The sequence below is a fragment of the Macaca nemestrina genome, chromosome 11 (assembly GCF_043159975.1).
Source record: "Macaca nemestrina isolate mMacNem1 chromosome 11, mMacNem.hap1, whole genome shotgun sequence".
Taxonomy (NCBI): Eukaryota; Metazoa; Chordata; class Mammalia; order Primates; family Cercopithecidae; genus Macaca; species Macaca nemestrina.
In genome coordinates, this window is record NC_092135.1 from 52,430,762 (window position 1) to 52,448,050 (window position 17,289).

A 17,289-nucleotide genomic window follows, 5' to 3' on the forward strand; every position below is an offset into this window, starting at 1 on the left:
TTAGACGTGTAGAATTACTAGCCTTACTGGAAACCCAGTAAATCAAAATTTGCATTTGAATAAGATCCCCAAGTGAGTTGTATACATATTCAAGTTTGAGAATCCTTGGTCAAAGAAGAGGAAAGAGTATAAGATGACAAGCTTCAATCCTTTGTTTTTTAATCAAAGGCTTTCTCAATATTTCCTTCCTTTACAGATTCCTTTACTGATTCCTGTGAAGTGACTGTAGGCCAGGGACAGGTGAACCATTGGTTCTTGCAAAGAAAAATGGAAATAATTAGATTATTGGTGCATGTGTGGAAAACAAAGCCCCTTATCCACAGAATGGATGCATATCCTTAAACAGCTCATGGAAAAATGTGCTGCAATGAAACTTGTTTTCTACTGCATTTTTGTGGCAAATATATCAACTGTTATGTGCAGAGATCCCTAAGTCCACGAGTAGCCTTAATTCTCAGGTATTACAGTGTGTCCTTCAACTCAAGTTTATCTGCCTCATGGGAACCTTTTTCAAATAATTTTTTTAACCCATTATTTCTAGCAGTCTTGTTGCTCAAGGCCATTTTTGAAGCTAAATTCCAATTAGCTAAACTGGTAGATTAGTTGTCATGTGACAATGTTAATAGTAATAGTAAGAGTGATCATACACATAAATCTTATGATATGCCAAGCCCCGTTCTGAGTGTAGCAGGATGAGTGGCAGACAAAACTCCTCAGACACCAAGTTAAAGAAGGAAGGGGTTTATTCGGCCGGGGGCGTCGGCAAGTCTCCTGTCTCAAGAGCCGAGCTCCCCCAGTGAGCAATTCCTGTCCCTTTTAAGGGCTCACAACTCTAAGGGGGTGCATGTGAGAGGGTCGTGACTGATTTAGCAAGCAGGGGGTACATGACTGGGGGCTGCATGCACTGGTAATTAGATCCGAACAAAACAAGGTAGGGATTTTCACAGTGCATTTCCATACAATGTCTGTAATCTATAGATAACAGAACCAGTTAGGTCAGGGGTCGATCAAACTACCAGGCCCAGGGTGAGCACCGGGCTGTCTGCCTGTGGATTTCATTTCTGCCTTTTAGTTTTTGCTGCTTCTTTCTTTGGAGGCAGAAATTGGGCGTAAGGCAATATTAGGGGTGGTCTCCTCCCTTAAGCACTTTATGTATATCAACTCGCTAAATCTTCATAACAACATTATGAAGTACGTATACAGCCATACTACCCTGAATGTGCTTGATCTCCTCTGACTTTGGAAGCTAACCATAATTGGGGCTGGTTAGTACTTGGATGGGAGAAAACACTATGAAAATGTAGCCTACGTTTTACAAAAGAAGAAACTGAAGAATAGAAAAATTAAGTGATGTGCTTATAGTCACACACCTAAGTAGCAGGCTTGGATTCAAACTCAGTGACTTAAGAGACAGTTTTCTTAATGACTCTGCCAATTGTTCTGAAACTGTAGCATACATCAAAATCACCAGGAGAACTTGTTAAAACACAGGTATCTGCCTTCCCAAGAATTTCAAATTCAGTAGGGCTGGATAATTTGCATTTCCATAAATTTTCAAGGTGAACCTGTGGCTGCTGGTCCAGGCATCATGCTTTGAGGATCACTTAATTATGCTACGTATGACCTCTCTGTGTTTGATAAATTTCAGCTTACCTAATTATGTTTTAAAATAGCCTTTTTGTAGAAAAATAAAAACTAGACCCAAATGAATGATATGCACTGAGAATTCCCAGATGCTTTGAAGAAAACATTTTCTTTTTTTTTCTTTTTTTTTTTTTTTTGAGACAGAGTCTCGCTCTAAGATCGCCCAGCCTGGAGTGCAGTTGCGCGATCTCAGCTCACTGCAAGCTCTGCCTCCCGGGTTCACGCCATTCTCCTGCCTCAGCCTCCCCAGCAGCTGGGACTACGGGCGCCCGCCACCTCGCCTGGCTAATTTTTTGTATTTTTAGTAGAGATGGGGTTTCACCGTGTTAGCTAGGATGGTCTTGATCTCCCGACCTCGTGATCCACCCGCCTCAGCCTCCCAAAGTGCTGGGATTACAGGCCTGAGGCACCGCGCCCGGCCTAACATTTTCTAATTAAGCAAATCTTTTGGAGTGGCTTGTACCACGAACGATTCATTGCCTTTTCTTTACAGCTAACCCTTTTTTTGGTAATTCTGTTCAGGCAATTCTGTTCTGAATTTTTTTCTTTTATCCCAGAAAGAATAATTTGAGTATTTGATATATACAAAGTTTAATTTCTGGTTCTGAAATACTAGGGAATTTAATGATTTCAGTATGATGAGTTAGAAGTAGCAGGCGACCTTGACACTCTACTTGTTTCTGTTTTGTCATGAATTATCTTCATGCCCCATGCAAGATCACGTGACCTCTATTTCTTTATCTGTTACGTGAGAATCTTGGACTAAGTTTACTTGTTCCCTTTGTCTTAATTCCATAAATGAACAATTCAGGATTGAGGGCCAACAATCTCCCATCAGAAGGAGATTAGAGACCCTACTGCAGAGTTACTTTATGATGTTGCAATGATGCCCATGGCTTTCTTGTTGCCAAAAAGGAGGAAATAAAAGAGAACTCTGTCAACAGTGTACTAATCATGAATCTATGCAACAGCGACAGTTAATCTTCTTTTCCTATTAATAGATGCAGGTGCCTAAGGGCTTAACATTTTCCTACTAGCTTAACAAGGAGAAAAAGATTGAAGGGGAAGCAGAGATGCCTAATTGCATAGCCAGCAGCTATTACAGTGTTGCTCAAAGGGAGAAACTCAAAAAGAAGAGAAAGAGGCAAGATAGAAATTCAGCATTGGCCATGCCAGCAAGCTGTCCCCTCAGGAAATTAAAAGCAAGTCATTTTGATCTGTTTTGGTGCATCTCTAGGAGAATATTCAATTAAGAACCCAGATGAGATTTCACTCACCATTGCGCCTGCACAGCTGTATAAAACAAAGCTGAAGATATATTGATCTCCCTGAGTATGCCATGGAATACTTACTGCAAGTTTACAAAAGAAAAATAAAGCTAAGTCTTTCTGGCTTTGCAAAACCATTTTGATTTTCAATTCAGGAAGTCATCGTACGGTGCTTCGATGTTTCACTGCCATTTGAACATAGGAAGGTTGTGACAGGGAAAGGGCCATGTATGCTTATAAAATGGAAAAAAAAATTCACATGTGTGACTCTTTGAATTTTTTCTAGTTTCATTTACAAATTAAATGGATTTCTGTTACATCTCTAAGTAACATATTCTGACAGTCACTCTGGATTCCTCAAATAATGTGTTCCCAATAGAGGAAAAATAGTACCTTAATAATAACATATTAATTAAGAAATAGACAGTTACATAAAAAAGCTAAGTCTTACACATTAAATATACTTGCCTTTAAACAACTTCCTCACTAACAAATAGCCACTATATAGACTGTTAAAATGATGTTTGGTAAGCTCCTATTTTGAGATTATAAGTAATGTCTTGATGGATCACATTGAGTAGAAATTAATCAAATTTAAATTAAACAATCATGCTTGTGTGCTTACTGTTGATATTGGTGGGCTTAGAGAGGTCCCCACATGCCAGTGGGACCTCAACCCCAGTTAGTGTTCAGGGTCTTGACACAATTATGTGAACAAATTCCAGGCTGAGTCAAAAAATAGTGAAACTATGAAGATTTATTGCAAAGTGAAAAGTACACTCTCAAGAAAAGGGAGTCAGGGTATACTCAGAGAGAGTCTCATACAAGGGGGTTCGGGACTTCCTACCTTTATGGGTTTCTTCAACCCAGGGGTGGAATATTGATGAAGATTCTTAGAAAAAGGTAAAGATTTTTTGGAATTGTGATGCCACCCATTTTTACATCAACTATAGATGTTTCCAGAACTGTTATGATGCTGGTGAGTGTGATAATTTAGCATAAAAATGACTGTGTAATGAGGTCCTAGATGAAACCTAGGTCAAATGCAACACCATGTTGGGTCCAGTGGGTGTTAGCCAGCTTGGCCCATATCTTGTTTTTCAGGATCTTATAGGCCCCTAGCTTATGAATCTATTTCAACAGTTTCCTTTTGCTAGTCATGTGAAACTGCTGCCTAGAATTTTCTATTCTCTGGCGATCACCCTGTATTATTCCTGTCTCACTATGAGCCAAGTCTTCTGCTAGATGTTGAGCACACCGATATGAAAAAGAAAATTGCCTAGCATCCAGTAAGTTAGTGAGGAAGCAATTCTATTTAGAAATAAGAAAACCTTTGAAACCACCTTTGCACAAATTATAGGCATGAGAAAAGGATGACAGTGGAATATACCTGATCTAACCCAGCCCCTATCTTACCTATAGCCTCCAAACTGCCCTTAGTCATTACTAGGCTTGGGCCAAGCTAGCTTTGGGAGAAATTTAGTTTATAGGTTAAATAATAGCCCTTCCCCAAAACTAAACCACCTCTGAAAAGCTAATGAAAGGTCTCCCAAGTTAGGAGGATGAGAGGATCCTGAATTCTGTCTGCTAAGGTGTAGACAAAGGATTACCAGCCATTATTCCAGAAGTTGTCAGACTTGCAACTTCCCTAATTACTCCTGCAGATAATACCACTATTGTAGAACTTAAGATTGGCCTTTTGAGATGTCTTTTCAGGATTTTGCATTTCTGATGACCAATGGCTCCACCCAGACCACCAGCAAATCCTGTCACCCCACCCAGAGGCTGATTCAGTGCACATGCGGACCGTTTTCCACAACCCTATGATTGCACTGCCAACCAATCAGACACAGATATTCCCTTGCCCGCCAAATTATTCTTGAATCCTCTAGCGTCTGATTTTTGTGGGAGTCTGATTTGAGTAATAATAAGGTCTCTCATTCAGCCTACTGTGCGTGAATTAAACTCTTTCTCTGTTGCAATTTTCTTGTCTTGATAAATGCCTCTATCTGGGCAGTGGGCAAAATAAACCCACCGTGCAGTTACACCTTATCTACTTAACTTCTCATATTTCTCCAACGTGGGAAAGGTGTGTTTGAATTCTGGGAAGCCTGAAGTGACTCATATTTGTTACAACACTAAAAAAATCTGTGAATTTTCATTATTCTGTTATTAATTTCTGTTCATATTTTAATCTGTTGTCTAATGTCTTACATTACTATGTCCGTAATTTATTAATCTGTACTATAGTGTCTTGTACATATAAGCTCCTTGTTCTATCCAAAGTTTAGGTTCCTCATCTCTAAAGATTATATAATGTATTTAAGAGAGTTTTATGAGAATTCAGTAATATCATAAAAAGAAAAGGTTTTTTTAGAAAACCAAAAAACACCTTAAAATGCAGGTTTTCACATACAAGTGTCTTGTACTATGGGCAACAATTTAAGCTCACAGATGAATACATTAGGATCTTGATAGTTTAATATTTATTTGTTATTGTGTTATATCCGAAAGAGGCTGTCAGCATGGAGATGACTATTTCATCACTTTTTGTGGAAAAATGAATTTCATCAGAGTGATCACACCTTGACTATAATTTATAAATATTTACAACTCCCCCTTTTCATTGTAACAATGACTAATCATGCATCATTTAAGATGGATTGTATGAGTGATTTAAGGAACATTGAATTATTTAACCTGATTGAGGGTTTAGATATTCAACAGAGTTGAAATTGTCAAAAGAGGTACTTGTGAATAGGAGAGACGGCATTGTTTATATTTAAATTGTGGAGCCTAAGATACAGACATTTTTTTTTTTTTTTTTAGACAGAGTTTCCCTCTTGTTGCCCAGGCGGGAGTGCAATGGCACAATCTTGGCTCACCACAACCTCTGCCTACCGGGTTCAAGCAACTCTCCTGCCTCAGCCTCTTGAGAAGCTGGGTTACAGGCATGCGCCAGCACACCTAGCTAATGTTGTGTTTTTAGTAGAGATGGGGTTTCTCCATGTTGATCAGGCTGGTCTTCCCCGACCTCAGGTAGTCCACCCACCTTGGCCTCCCAAAGTCCTGGGAGTACAGTCATGAGCCACAGTGCCCAGCCAGAAACAGATATTTTAAACTAAATTTCTCATTCTAGTCTTGTTGATTTTGTGTTCATTGCAACTGTTGTACAGCTACTTCTTTGCAGTAAGAAAGAAACTTGGGGAAGTACACTCTCATGTGTCATAACCAGCTCATGGGGAAAAATGACTTTGGACATTATTTGAACCAAAATACATTTATTGTTTGAATAAAAATGTATTATAGGAATGAATTTCAAATTGAGATTAATATAAATCTTTTTATTCAGATACTATAAAAATGATCCATAATATATATTATTTCATTTTTTAAAATGGCATTTTGATAAACTCACATAAAGTAGATTTCACCTCAACTCTTCAGTTTGCATTAACAAGTCAATTATTATTGTGTTTAGCTGTAGTGAAACCATTAGGACATTGATAAGACAACTATGATGAGAGCAATTGTGAATGTAAGGGGTAGCAGATTGTAGAATGCAGTGAGATTAATCTCTAGTATACTTCATAGGGAATGGTAAAATCAGGCAACTCACCAGGACACAGTAACTTTCCTAAATGACTCATTTCTCTCTTAGAAAATAGTTTAAAAATAAAAGATACTTTGTAAGAATTAGTTTCTTTAAGAGCAGAGACAACATATAAACTGAAAACTTGATGCCTTTCTCTGCTCTTTTGTTTGCACTTTCTTCCTGTGGTGTTGTATTCTCCTTGTCCTTCCAGTGTGTGAGTAATCTGTTTCCCAAAGACATATGGTAATAAAAGGTAAAGAGGGTTTTTGAAAGTATAACTGTGTATTTAAGCTATCTTTTTCTTCCTGTGCAAAGTTATTTACCTTTTTTAAAAAATTGAATGACCTTAGGTATTTCACATGATTTAATGCCATTTCCCTATTAATAAACTTTTAAGCTATCTCTGTATTTTTACTACTGGAAACAATGTGACAAGGAGCACACTTGTATTATTGTGCACAATTGACTATTTGTATAGAATATATTCCTAATCTTTCTGGGACAAAGAAATGTATATACAGAATTTCACAGATATTGCTAACTTTCCCTCCAAAAAGCTTATGACAGTTTATACAAACAAACAATTGAACAAGGGCGACTTACCTTCCCAATATTTTCAATCCTCTTTAAGAACTTTTTTTCATATGTAGCCTATTTCTTTTAAAGCTGTGAAGTCATAATTTTACTTGACAGTTTTATGCTTAACATTGTATATTTCTATAATGAAGAATTTTCTTTCTAGATAAGTTTCTTTCTAGATAGGCAATTTCTGAAGGGGGATGAGAATAGCATTGGAATTCTCCAAAAAGCCAAGTTTGTGGTTTTCGGAAAAAAATTCAATTGTGATATACTAACTTTGTTAAATAAAAGGTAATTTAAGTTGTGCGATTGTCATTATGATGTGTATATATGAAGGATGTCTAAGATTGTGTTTGAAGCATTGTATAATATTGCAATTTAACTTGTTGCTCAAGAAACAGAGAAATAAAAATCTATGTTGGTTGAACAAAATATAGTGCTTACATTTATTAGACACAAAAAAATAAAGGTGTTATTAATTAAAATGGCAAATTCAAAATTGACCTTATTTTTATACTTAAATCTTTGTATGTACATGTATTTTTGCATAAAGAGAGATTTTCTTTGAAACAAGAGGAATAACACAAAAGGGTAGATACTGTGTGATTCCATTTATGTGGTATTCTAGAAAAGGCAAAATAATGAGACAAATTAAATCAGTAGTTGCCAGAGGCTGGGATGGGGGAAGGAGATTGACTGCACAGTGGCCTAAGGGAAATTTTGAGGTAATGGAGATGTTCTTTGTCTTGATTCTGCTGTGGTTACCTAACTGTCTGTGTGTCAAAACCAATCTAACTGTATACTTTAAAAGGGGGAATTTTACTGTATATATCATATCTCAATAAACCTCCCTTAAAATTTTTAAAAATTTTAAAAAAAGACTTCCTTACCAAATTCCTGGGTATAAATGATGAAACAACATTTATATAAGAAGAGTGAGAAGAAGGCTGGCTTTCAGTACATTAAATGATTTTTTTTTTTTTTAATCCCCAGAATAGCTCCTGGCCTTATAAATTGAGACATTTATAAAACAAATGATTCTCTAGCCTTGGTGCTTGACTAATGTTATAACACTAAAGACCAGTTGACACTGCATAATGATTACATGTGACAGTGGCTTTCTAAATGTGTCCCTGATTTTTCCTTGAAAACCACTTTACATTTTGGAAACACCAGCTCTGAATAAATGTTTCTGTGATACACTTTTACTTTCAGGTTTTGAGATTTATTCATCACAATTTGCTGTACTGAAAGTTCTCGCAATTGCAAGTCGCTAAACATTACACAAGTTGCTAAATAATTTTATGCAGTATTAGTTCTTCTAAATAAATTTTCAATGTGTTTAAAATAAAAATGGAGTGTTTTGAGTGTGTTAATGAGATTACTTAATGTCTCATAAGATATTATTTTAAAATGTTATTGTAGAAATTACAGCACTAAATATTATAAGTAAAGCACCCATCCCCTTCAAAAGCTATTGTTAATATTTGGTGACTTTTTTTTTTTTTTTTTTTTGAGATGGAGTCTTGCTCTGTCCTCCAGGTTGGTGTGCAGTGGTGTGCTTTTGACACACTGCAACCTCCAGCTCCCAGGTTCAAGCGATTCTCCTGCCTCAGCCTCCTGAGTAGCTGGGACTACAGGCGTACGCCACCATGCCGGCTAATTTTTGTATTTTTAGTAGAGACGGGGTTTCAGCATGTTGGCCAGGATGGCCTCAATCTCCTGACCTTTTGATCCATCCACCTCGGTGACATTTAAATCTAGTATTTTATTCTAGAAGAAATAAAACCATGTTTACACAAAAGATTGAATTGTCAAAACAGACTGATATGAATCACATTTAACCAAAAATAAACAAAAAACAAAAAACAAACCTCTCACTGTTACTACGCAGAATACTTGTGGGCAATGACTAGAATAGTGACTAGCTATTGTTCTGTAAATCCTTGATTTCTTCAAGATTTCTATTTGTCTTTAAGTCAGTTTTTATAAGTTGGAGATTTCTGGAAATTTGTCCATTTCACTCATATACATTTTCAAATTTCTTGGTATAATGTTCATTTAAATCATATTTTGATATGTTTGTAATCCATATATAATCTGTACTATATAATATGTACATATGTATATATAAATATGTATAAACATACTCTATATATGTAATCCATAGTAATGTACCCATTTTCTTTCTGAAATAGTTTTATAATGTTTCCCTTTTTTTTCCCTTGCTTTCCTTTCCTCTCTCTCTTTTTTTTTTTGTTGAGATGGAGTCTCACTCTGTGGCCCAGGCCGGAATGCAACAGTGTGATCTCAGCTCACTGCACCCTCCACCTCTTGGGCTCAAGTGATTCTCCTGCATCAACCTCTGGAGTAGCTGGGATTATAGGCTCATGCCACCACGCCTGGCTAATTTTTGTATTTTTACTAGAAATGGGGTTTCACTGTCTTGGACAGGATGGTTGGTCTCAAACTCCTGATCTCAAGTGATCTGCCTGCCTTGGCCTCTCAAGGTACTTGGATTACAGGAGTGAAGCACTGCAACTGGCCCCTTGTTTCACCACAGGGGTGTGAATCTTATTTATAAAGTCAAAAAAATCAACTTTTAGCTTTGTGGATTCTTCATTATATGTTTGTTTCCATTTCATTATTTTCTACTTTCATTTTTATTATGTCCTTCCTTCTAGTTTCTTTTAGGATTTGTGTGCTGGGATTTTTCTTCTCCTTTAACTCTTGAGAGGAATGCTTTATATATATATATTTGCCTGTCATAAAAGTCAAAAAAAAAAAAAAACAGATGCTGGCAAGGCTGCAGAGAAAAGGGAATGCTTATACACTGTTGGTAGAAATGTAAAATAGCTTAGCCACTTGGAAAGCATTTTGGAGATTTTTCAAAGAACTTAAAACAGAGCTACCATGAGACCCAGCAATGCCATCACTGGATATATACCAAGGGAAAATAGACTATTATACCAAAATGACACTTGCAGGCATAGGTTCATTGCCACAATATTTACGACAACAAAGACATGGAATCAACCTAGGTGCCCATCAATGGTGGATTGAATAAAGAACATGTGGTTCACTCCTATAATCCCAGCACTTTGGGAGGCCGATGGGGACTGATCACTTGAGGTTAGGAGTTTGAGAATAGCCTGGCCAACATGGTGAAATGCTGTCTCTACTGAAAATACAAAAATTAGCCAGGCATGGTGGTGCATGCCTATAAGCCCAGCTACTAGGGAAGCTGGGGCAGGAAAATAGCTTGAACCTAGAAGGTGGAGTTTGCAGTGAGCTGAAATTGCCCCACTGCACTTCAGCCTGGGTGACAGAGTGATAGTCCGTCTCAAAAAAAAAAAAAAAAAAAAAAAAAAAAAAAAAAAAACCAAACCATGTGGTACATATTCTACCACATCAATATACAAATCTGTTTACTCTTTCTATGGGTAGCATTTGGGTATTCACAGATTTGTGGTTGTGTGTTATGTGTTTATTCAGTAGTTTTGTGGATTTGTTTTTAAGCTTTATATGACTGTAGCCTTATAGACTTTGTATAATTTATATAGCTTTGTATATAACATAAATTTATGGGTAACATTTCTTTAGACTTATATTACTGTAAACTGCTCCACTGATTTTGAAACTATTTTATTACGTTTATATACATTTAGCAATGTTATATCTCTTTGGTGAGCTGAAAGTTTTTTTAATTAGTAGTATCATTCTAAACTCTAATTATGCTTTTTGGGTTCAAACCTATTTCTCTTTTTTACTAATATAACTAAAAGAGCTTTAATTTGAGCAGTCTTCGAATGTTATTTTCTATTTCTTCACATTAAACTTCTCTGCATGAAAATGTTTCATATATATTTCTCACAAAGGACATGTAATTTTGTTTTTAAATTAAATACATCACTCTGTGCTTTTATAGCTAGTCCATTCATTCTTGTCTTTGAGATGGGTGGCATTAATGACCTATTTCCATTTGAGTTACCCATCTTATTATATGTTCCCTATTTGTCCCTGTAGCTGTGCTTGTCTTCATTCAAAATGTTTCTTTTATATTGAGTTTTACGTTTTTTCTTCTGCTGCTTGTACAAAGTTATAGTATCTCCTTTTATTTTTGTTTTTATTGTAGAAATTAAAACATATATGTTTAACTTAATATTTTCTCACAGTAGTTAATATATATTACTCTTCTCAGATGTTACAAATATCTTTGAATATTTTAACATCATTCCCAGAGCTCTCAACATTCTCTACCATTGGTTATTCAATCAAACACTAATCTAGGCATTACTGTGAAGAGATTTTGCAGATATAATGCAAATCCCAAGTCAATTGACTTTCAGGTGATGAGATGATCTGGGTGAACCTGACCCAACGAGGTAAACGCTTTAAAACTGAGAATTTTTGCTGGCTAGTGGTAGAAAGGGAAGGTAGATTCCTAATACCAAAATGATTTAATATGCTATTGCTAGCTTTAAGATGGAGAGGCCCCATGTGACAAGAAATGAAAATGACCTCAATAAGCTGAGAGCAGCTTGTGCTGTTAGCTAGCAAAAAACCTCAATCATAAACCTGCCAGGAACGGAATTCTGCCAACAACCTGAATGAAGTGGATTAATCCCTACTTATTCATGGTTTTCTGTATCCTTATGTAACTGATTATACTTTTGTGTTTCCTATGCAAAAGAATATAGGAGGTGTTTTTTAAGGTTGCTACCTGGATGACTGGGGGGCTCAATCGGACCCTTTCTTAGGCAGGCCTTGGACTTTGGCTTCTGTCATGCATTGGCCCTGGAGCTCATCAGCATCAAAGCTCAAGTTCACCACTCTGTTTCACCAATATTGATCTGCTAAAGTATATTGTTTAATATTTTCTCAACAAATGTCTGGGTTACTAAGTGCTTGCAGCTCTTAATTGTCTGAAAATATCTTTATGGTAGCCTTATTCTTGATGTTAGTTTAGCTTGACATAAAATTTCAGTTCAGATTTATTTTTCCTCGGCATTTGAGGTTTTTTTTTTCTGGGATGTAGGCTATTAACTACGAGGTTTTTCCCTTCTAAGTAATCTGGCTTTTCTGATCAATAGTTTTCATATTTTATTTCCTATTGTACATTATTTTATTTACTTTTATAATTATGCCCTAAATATAAATATGTTTCCGCTAGGTGGCTTTTGTTGAATCATTTCAATTTGTACATTAATATTCTCAGATCTGTAAAATGATCACTCATTACCTTTTCAAGTATTCTCTTTGTGCTATACTCTTTCTTTCAATCTAAAACTCATGACAGAAGTTTGAAATTTCTTCATTTCAAAATATTCATGGAGATTGTTTTGTCTTTTGCTAATTTAAGGTAGAAATATATAACATTTCTAACATCTAAATGGTACATTTTCTTTTATTGCTTTTATTTTTATCTTTTTGAGATGGAGTCTCACTCTGTCACCCAGGCTAGAGTGCAGTGGTGTAATCTCGACTCGTTGCAACCTCCGCCTCCCAGATTCAAGCCATTCTCCTGCCTCAGCCTCCCGAGTAGGTGGGACTACAGGCATGCACCACCACAACCAGCTAATTTTTGTATTTTTAATAGAGACAGGGTTTTGCCATGTTGGTCAGGCTGGTCTTGAACTCCTGAACTCAGGTTATTCACCCCCTTTGGCCTCCCAAACTGCTGGGATTACAGGCGTGAGCCACCATGCTCGGCTCTAAATGGTACATTTTCAATGCCTATTCTATTCTTGTTTCTCTAGATTTTTAAACCTTCTACTCTTATTTTGAGAATATCTTTCCATTATTAATCTCTTTGAAGGTTTGTGCCATAATCATATCTCCAGAGTCACTTTTGACATATATGGTATTAATCTCAGGTATTAAAATGTGGACAGAATGGTTGGGGGGCATAATCTAGTATATGAACTCCATTTTATCTTATTGCTCGATTTCTCCATCATAGTGTCTTATTTACTAGAGCTTTATAATAGATCTCAATATTCAAGCGTGATAAAACTATTCTTATTCAAGATTGTGTTATTTTTTTGCTCTACCTACTGAGATATTTGTTTTGAATGCATAACATTCATATATTAATTTCACAAGCTTTAGCACCTACACATTTTTGTCTCTAATAATTGCATGGATTTAGAAGGTACATTTAAATTTCTCAATAATTACATCTATTTTGAAAACAAAATTCTCTTAAAGCAGGCTAGCCTTGGGGAGGTCAGACTTGTTCAGAACATGCACAGTTTGTTTTAGAACATTAAATATATCTGACTCCAGTTACACATGCACTTACTGATTCAATGTTAACTTGAAATAGTTCCTGCTGGTAAACTTGCATCATCGTCTTTTCTATTCACCAACTTGCTGAGGTCAACTTTCTTCCTTGGATCTTGGTTGTCTAACTTTATTCTTTTCATTTATATTTATTCCTAGCTTTTTTGTATGTGCTCCTGATGAGTATAAAGGAAACCAAAGGCTCTCAGCAAAGTTGCAAAACAAGAAAAGACTGATTTGTAAAGATATGATGCAGACATATTTTCTAGAACATAAGCGCAGAATCTCTGCAGCTTCACTACCTGTACTAAATATGTCTACAGATGCCAGAGACTTAAAAAATATTTTTTAAATGATTTATGTTATTTGTTGAGTCAGGTTCCCTTAGAAACAGACGAAGTGAGAATTTGTGTGCATGAAAGGTATCTATTAAGGGTGATCTTAGGCAAAATCGGCAAGGAAGTGAGGGGAACTAGAGAGGATTGGGAAATAGCAGTACAAGAGCAAGGTGTCAGGGGACGTCTAGCTTCCATCTGATTCATCCAGAAACTTTGATGCTCACATTGCAATGCAGGTTATGCCTCCTGTAGGCAAGGACTTTTGTAATTCTGACTACTCTGTCATTGAATATACCCTTGGCTGTGTAACCCTAAGACAACTCCCAGAGAAGTGGCACCAAATGCCCAAGGGTGAACCTCTGAAGTTGCTGGGTAGTTACAGGTGTGAGCCTTGTGACCACTGTGGGGATGCACACTCAGCAAGTACAAAGGTTCCCAGTTGATTTATCCTGGAGCCAACATCATATGTTACATCTTTTATTCCCTTGTGAGCTCTCTTTTACATGAACACTGCTTATAGCAAATACTGATCTTATTGTTAACCATGATTTCTCATAGTATTTAACATTTTTTAATTGTATGAATTGATTTATAAGAAATTTATTAATCTGAAGGTATACATAATTTTAGAAGGATATTCTTTGGTTTCTTACATGGGTTTAAAAATTATGCCTTGGGTGCAAACATTTTTAAAGAAACATACATTGAAATTATAATGTAAATTAATAGGGTATTAATGGAATTAAGAGGCTACAAATGACACTGGCTAGCTATTTACCAGAACTATTTTCCTGTTCTTTCTTTTCTTCTTAGACTGTATTTCCCAGCCTACCTCTATTGAGAGGGTTGTTACGAGGTTATGCCAATAAAATGTTCATGGATATTATGTATGTGACTGCCAAGCCTGATCTCCCATACAATCCTCAGGCTTGCTCTTTCTCCGTGGGCTGCTTGGATGTCAATGCCCAGGTTGACATTGGCGAATGGGGAGATGTGTTTAAGATGTGTTTAAGACGGCAAAGCTTAGCCGGGCGAGGTGGCGGGCGCCTGTAGTCCCAGCTACTCGGGAGGCTGAGGCAGGAGAATGGCGTCAACCCGGGAGGCGGAGCTTGCAGTGAGCTGAGATCCGGCCACTGCACTCCAGCCTGGGCGACAGAGCGAGACTCCGTCTCCAAAGAAAAAAAAAATAAAAATAAAAATAAAAAAAAGACGGCAAAGCCTCCAGCCATCTGAGTTCCTGATTTACCAACAGAGCATGTCACATACCTTGTCTCTAAGTGGACTCTAAAATGAGCAAGTAATAAACTTTAATAATACTAAGCTGTGGAAATTTGAAGGTGTGTAGCTAATGCAATTACTAGTATTGTCTTATTTAACATATATAACAGAATATATGCACAAACATACTTTCAGGAGAGTATAGATCCTAAAAATTGTTAAACACACTTGTGTATGTATATCATTAGTATATAAGGGTAAATAGTAAAATCTTAACATTAAAATCCTTTTCTATTATGTCGTCCTTATTGGAAATGTATTTTAGAATTCTTTCCACTGTAAATACTATTGCTTAATATCTTGAAGCCAGAATCTCCCTTAGACTTATATATTCTACCTAATGCTTAAAATAATTGTTGAAGAACAAGAATAGCAGTAGTTTTAGAGGTCAAATGAAGAGCATTTTAAGAATGACTGTAAAATTTCCCATGAAGTTTTGTTTTGTTTGAATTTGTCTATGCTTGTTTTTTTTTTTTTTTCTGGTATGGAACCCTGAGCCACAGTAGGCATTGGATCATTTGTTTTTCTACTCTCAGTTTATATAGCTAAGCAGCAAACCAGCTCCCTAAGGAAAATCAGAGAAATATCCATTATTTCAGCTACAAATTTGACTACAGTGAACTCACCAGGCACTTTAGGTGACCATGTTTAATGGGAAGTCAGTCAGCTCAGACACAATATCTTATATTATTGATATACCACTAGTTAAAATAATTTGAGGGATAGCAAATAATATGAGGTAGAATTTCTGGAAATATCATATGAAAATGGGATGATTAGCTGGTAACTAAATAATATTCATTGACACAGTAGCTTGGTTTACCAGATAAATTATCATCAATGAATAGGGTATGAGATGAGATTTAGAGAGGTTTTGAGAAAGGGAACATAAAAGTGAAGGTCTGTGTTCAGTTTTTTTCCCCTTGATATCTTAGGAATAATTTGTGCTGCTTGTGTCCTAATTGTGGAAAAGAATGAGTCCAAGGACTGTGGAGGACAGGACACCACCACAACTTGCTGCTATAGAATTACAGCTAGGACCGATCTTTTTTCAAAAGAAATACAGAACTTGGTTGGGTTTGGCATTACATTATCTCTAAGGCATTTTTATCCGTGTGGCCATGCTTGGAAATCAAAACATTTTTTCAGTAAAAATCTACTTAATATGATAAAAGGTGTGTTGCTAGTACCTGGGTCATCGTGACTTCAAAAAGAACATTATTTGAGGAGTAATACAGTTCTTCCTTTCCAGGATACGGTCCCCAGAAACATAATTTTGTTCATAATTGTACTTAGAAATTATGTATGATGTTCAGGAAATTAAATGTATGCTTTATTTTGAAAGGTCAAAACATTGTTTCCAACACTAAGTACTTATTAAATACCCCATTTAATTCATGACAAAGAATAAGAACATTCTAGAATTATAAATGTGTTTAATTTCATTTCCTATATTTAAATATGAATGTGGTGATTTGCATTATTTCTTCAAAGGCCACTATAATAAATCTTTCTTCAATGGAATACTTCTAAAGATCTAAATTATGGTGATTTTTGTTGTTGTGTTTTGAGTAGTAATTGGCTTTGCTGCCCTTTTAAGTGAATTATGTGGAAGGAATCTCTACATGTTTTCTGAGACCTAGAAACAATCAGACAGCAGTTGTCATGTCTCTCTTTAGCATCATTGAGATTGTATAAAATAAAAGGAAAGCTCACTTATAATTATTTTTATTTCATTGGTGAAAGGGTCACAGAGTATAGTTTTAATAATTTAAGCTTTTTGAAATCCTTAAGGTCATAAAAATTGCTTAGCAAATTGCTAAGCTGAGAATAAAAGATCCTAGATTGTCACTTAGGTCTAAGTAGTGTCTGCTCTCTTAAGTAAAATAACACCTTTTCTGATAATATACAGGATATTTATCCAATATCTACTGGATATTAAATGTAAAATATTCTTTCTTTTTTTTTTTTTTTTTTTTTTTTTCTGAGACGAAGTCTCACTCTGTCGCCCAGGCTGGGGTGCAGTGGCAAGATCTTGGCTCACTGCAACCTCTGCCGTCTGGGTTCACGCCATTCTCCTGCCTCAGCCTCCTGAGTAGCTGGGACTACAGGTGCCCACCACCACGCCTGGCTAATATTTTGTATTTTTAGTAGAGGCAGGGTTTCACTGTGTTAACTAGGATGGTCTTGATTTCCTGACCCCGTGATCTGCCTGCCTCAGCCTCCCAAAGTGCTGGGATTATAGGCATGAGCCACCGCACCCGGCGAATGCAAGGCATTCTTTCAAAGGTGGCTATGAGAT